This window comes from Meriones unguiculatus (assembly GCF_030254825.1).
Source record: "Meriones unguiculatus strain TT.TT164.6M chromosome Y unlocalized genomic scaffold, Bangor_MerUng_6.1 ChrY_unordered_Scaffold_42, whole genome shotgun sequence".
Classification (NCBI taxonomy): domain Eukaryota; kingdom Metazoa; phylum Chordata; class Mammalia; order Rodentia; family Muridae; genus Meriones; species Meriones unguiculatus.
This window is the reverse complement of record NW_026843713.1, coordinates 3,439,121-3,444,557: the sequence shown is the minus strand read 5'-3', so window position 1 is coordinate 3,444,557 and position 5,437 is coordinate 3,439,121. Positions and strand designations below refer to the sequence as shown.

The 5,437-nt window shown below is 36.3% G+C and overlaps 1 non-coding gene across 1 annotated transcript; it reads left to right on the top strand.

Annotated features, from left to right (window-relative positions):
• The first annotated feature begins 203 nt into the window (after positions 1 to 203).
• Positions 204 to 310, top strand: LOC132651940 (U6 spliceosomal RNA). The gene has a single exon (XR_009589463.1). It is a non-coding gene; the product is annotated as a U6 spliceosomal RNA (small nuclear RNA).
• Positions 311 to 5,437: the final 5,127 nt, after the last annotated feature.

Below are 5,437 nucleotides of genomic sequence, written 5' to 3'. Positions count from 1 at the left end.
GTCTCTAAATATATAAGCAATGTACAAATTAAACACTCCTTTTTAAAGATTTGTCTGTGTCAGTGAACATTTTCATTGAAAATAATTCACTAGCTGAGGACATATCTGTGCATTTAAGAAATAATAATGGAATATGTGGTAATGAGAAAGTCACAAGTCAAGGACACTTGATATTAATAATGACCACTTAAAAGAAATATGTGGTGCTTGTTTCAGAAGCACATATACTAAAATTGGAACAATACATAGAAGATTAGCATGGCCCCTGCAAAAGGATTACCTGCAAATTTGTGAAGCATTCCCTTTTTGTTTTTTTGGAGAAATTAAAGAAAACACAAATGGAGGAAATTGTGGGAAGAAAGAACTTAGGGAAGAAAACAGGAACTACAGAGGTATTCTTAACCAATAGATTGTAAGAGATGGAAGAAAAATCTCAGGTGTGGAAGATACAATGGAAGAAATTGATGTATCTGTCAAAGAAAATGTTATATCTAAAAAATATCATGACACAGACCATGCTGGGAATTCAAGACAACATAAAATGCAGAACCTAAGAATAGTAGGAATAGAGGAAAAAGAAGATTCCCCCTCCAAGGCCCAGAAAATATTTTCAACAATATCATACAAGAAAAATTCTCCAACTTAGAGGAGAGGCCAATAAAAATACAAGAAGTTTACAGAACATCCAATAAATTAGTCCAGAAAAGGAAATCTTCCATCACACAACAATCAAAACAGTAAGTATACAGAAAAAAGAAAAAAATACTAAAAGCTGCAAGGGAAAAAGGCCAATTAAGATATAATGGCAAACCCATCAGAATCACACCTGACTTCTCAACAGACACTATAAAAACAAGAAGGGCCTGGACGAATATCATGTAGGCCCTAAAAGAACACAGATGCCAAACCAGGCTATTATATCCAGCAAAACTATCCATTCTCATAGATGAGGACACAAGATATTCAATGACAAAAACAAATTTCAATAATACCTATACACAAGTTCAGCATTACAGAAGACACTAGAAGGAAAAAACTCAACCCAAGAAAACTAGCTAATTTCAAGAAGTCACAGGAAATAATTAACCCCATTGCAGTAAAACAAAAAGCAACCAAGCACACAAACTTATTACCACACCCAACCTCAAAATAAAAAGATCTAAGAGCACTGGTCATTAATCTCTCTCAACATCAATGGACTCAATTCTCCAATAAAAAGCCACAGAATAAAAGAATGGTGCTTAAACAAGACCCAGCAATCTGTTGCATACAAGAGACACACCTGAGTCACACATATTGACATTACCTGAGGGTAAAGGACTGGAAGATAGCTTTCCAAGCAATTTGAACCACAAAGCAAGGAGGGATAGCCATTCTAATATCTGATAAAAAGACTTTCAACCAAAATTAATAAGAGGAGATGGAGAAGGATACTACATACTTACTCATCAAGGGAAAGTGCCACCAGGACGATATCAAAATCCTGAACATCTATTCTGCAAATACAAGGGTAAGCACATTTGTAAAAGAAACATTGATAAAACTTAAACCACACATATATTCCCAGACATTAATAGTGGGAGACTTTAACACCCCACTATCAACATAGGAAAATAGAAATTAAACAAAGAAACAATGCCTCTAACACAGGTCATGAATCAAATGGACCTAAAAGACTTTTACAGAACCTTACACCCAAACACAAAGAATTTACCTTTCTTTCCTCATCTCTTGAAATTTTCTCCAAAATAGACAATAGGATTGGTCACAAAGTGAGCCTCAACAGATACGAGATTGAAATACTTCCTTGTATCTTATCTGATCACCAAGGAATAAATCTGAACATCAAGAACAACAGAAAAAGCGAAAAGCCTACACACACATGGAAACTGAACACCTTGCAATCAAATGACAGCTGATTCGAGGGAATTAATAAAGAAAGAAATTAACGTTTTGCTAGAATTCAATGAAAATGAAGGCACAACATACCCGAACTCATGGGACACAAGGAAGGCAATACTATGAGGAAAGTTTATAGCACTAAGTGCCTTCAAGAAGAAATTCGAAACATCTAATTCAAGCAACTTAATGGCTCACGTAAAAACCCTAGAAAAAAAGAAGCAGACACACAAAAAAAGGAGTAGATGGCTGGAAATAATCAAACTCAGGGCTGAAATTAATCAATTACAAACAAATAAAACAATTCAAAGAATCAATGAAATCAAGAGCTGGTTCTTTGAGAAAATCAACAAGATAGACAAACTCTTAACCAAACTAACTAAAACGCAGTGAGACACCATCCAAATGAAAAAAAAAATCAGAGAGGAAGAGGGGTACATAACTACAGACATTGATGAAAACCACACAGACATTAGTACTTACTTAAAAAGTCTATATGCCACAAAATTTGAAAATCTACAAGAAATGGACAATTTTCTTAATTGATTCCACTTAGCAAAGATGAATCAAGACCAGGTAAATCAATTAAGTAGTCCTTCATTCCCTAAGGAAATAGAAGGAGTTATCAAAATCTCCTATCCTAAAAAAGCCAGATGGACTTCCAAAATGGACCAGATTGTTTCAGTGCAAAACTCTACCAGGCCTTCAAAGAAGAGTTAACTTCAGTTCTCTTCAAATTATTCCATAAAATAGAAACAGCAGGAACACTACCAAACTCATTCTATGAAGCCACAGTCACATTGGTACCCTACACCACACAAAGACCCAACAAATATGGAGAATTTCAGGTCAATCTCCCTTATGAACATTGATGGTAAAATATTTAACAAAATAATTTCAAATCGAATAGAAACACATCAAACCTATCATGCAGTATGACCAAGTAGGTTTCACCCAGGTATGCAGGGGTACTTTTATCCCTGAGAGATCAGAGATAAAAGGTACATATCTAAATATAGTAAAGACAATAAACAGCAAGTCTATAGCCTATATCAAACTAAATGGAGAGAAATTTAAAGCCATCCCACTGAAATCAGGGACTTTGATCAGGCAAGGCTGCCCACTCTCTCCATATCTCTTCAACAATGTTCTGAAAATCCTTGTTAGAGCAAGAAGGCAATTGAAGGAGATCAGGGTATACAAATCAAAAAGGAAAAAGTCAAAGTATCACTCTTTGCAGATGATAAAATAGTATACCTGAGTGACCCCAAAAATTCTAAAAGGAAACTCCTAAAACTGATAAACACCTTCAGCAAAGTGGCAGGATACAAAATTAACTCAGGAAAATCAGTAGCCTTTATGTATACAAAAAACAAAAGGGTTGAGAAAGAAATTAGGGAAACAGCACCCTTCACAATAGCCACAAAAGATATGCAGAACATTGATGTAACCCTAACCAACCTAGTCAGATTTGCATGTAAAAAATTTCAAGACTGAAGAAAGAATTAGAAGAAGATATCAGAACATGTAAAGATCTCCCATGATCATGGCTTGGCAGGATTAACATAGTAAAAATGGCCATCTTACTAAAAGAAACCTACCAATCCAATGCAATGCCCATCCAATTACCAACACAATTCTTTACAGACCTTGAAAGAGAAATTCTCAACTTCATAAGGAAAAACAAGAAAACTAGAATTGCTAAAATGATCCTCCACAATGAATGATCGATCTGGAGGTATATTCATCCATGAACTCAAGCTGTAGTATAGAGCAACAGTAAGAAAAACTTCATGGTACTGGCAAAGAAACAAAATGGATTATCAGTGGAAAAGAATAGAAGACAGAGAAAGAAACCCACACACTTATGGACACCTGATTTTTGACAAAGATGCCAAAGCCATACAATGGAAGAGAGATAGCATCTTCAACAGATGGTGCTGGTCTAACTGGACGTCTACATGTAGAAAAATGCAAATAAATCCATACTGTTCACCCTGCACAAAAGTAAAGTCCAAATGGATCAAAGAACTTGACATAAAATCAGAAACTTTAAATAGGTTAGAAGAAAATGATGGGAAGAGCCTTGAACTCATTGGCATAGGAGACAACTTCCTGAACAGAACACCAACAACACAGGCTCTAAGAGCAACAATCAATAAATGGGATATCATGAAACTGAAATATTTCTGTAAAGCAAAGGACACTGTCATCAAAATAAAATGAATGCCTACAGACTGGGAAAGACTCTTCATCAAGTCTCTATGTGACAGAGGGCTAATATCCAGTATATATAAAGAACTAAAGAAGTTGAACAGCATAAAATCAAGTAATCCAATTAAAAAATGGGGAACAGAGGTAAACAGAGAATTCTCGATAGAGGAATATTGAATGGGAGAGACACACTTAAAAGAAATGTTCATTGTCATTCGCCATAAGTGAAAAGCAAATCAAAATGACCCAGAGATGTTCCCTTACATCTTTGAGGAAGACCAAGATCAAAAACTCAAGTGACAATTCTTGCTGGAGGGTTGTGGACAAAGGGAACCTTCCTTACATGTTGGTGGAAAAGTAAACATATACAAAAACTCTAGAAATCAATCTGGTACTTTCTCAGACAACTAGGAATAGCACTTTCTCAAGATTGACCTACACCACTTCTAGGCATATATCCAAAAGAGGCTCAAGTACACAATATTTGCTCAACCATGTTTTATTTGTAATAGCCAGAATGTGGAAACAACCCAGATGCCCCCAAATAAAGAATGGATATGGAAATTGTGACACATTTACCTAATGGTATATTACTCAGCAATAAAAAACCTGGAAATCATGAAATTTGCAGGTAAACGGTGGTACCTGGAAAGGATCATCCTGAGTGAGCTATCCGAGAAGCAGAAAGACACACATAGTATATACTCACTCATGTAGACATATAATATAGGATAAACTTATTAAAATCTGTAGAGGTCAAGAAACTAATGAAGAGAGAGGATAGTGGCATAAATGTTGAATCCCCATCCTGAAAGACAAAGTAGATAGACATCAGAAGAAAGAGTAAACTGGGGACAACTTAGGAGTGTGCTACAAATGCCTCTGAAAGGCTCTGCCATGCAGACTAGCAAAGCAGATGCTGAGACTTATGGTTGACTTGGGCAGAGTGCATGGAATCTAATGAAAGAAGTGGGAAATAGTAAGTTCTGTAGAGGACAGGTCTTCCACAGGGAAAGAAACAGAACTTAAAAAGTTGAGCATAAGGTTCATTCCTAAGACTCATACCTGCACCAAGTGTCATGCATGGAGATAACCTTGAACCCCTGCACAGATGTAGTCCACAGCACTTCAGTGTGCAAGTGGATTCCATAGTAATGGAAATAGGGACTGCCTCTGAAATGAACTGATTGGCCTGCTCTTTAATCACCTCACCCTATTGGGTGAACAACCTTACCAGATCACAGAGGAAAACAATGCAGCCATGCCTGATAAGAACTAATAGACTTGGATCAGCAGAAAGGAGAGGTAGTCCTCCCCTAACAGT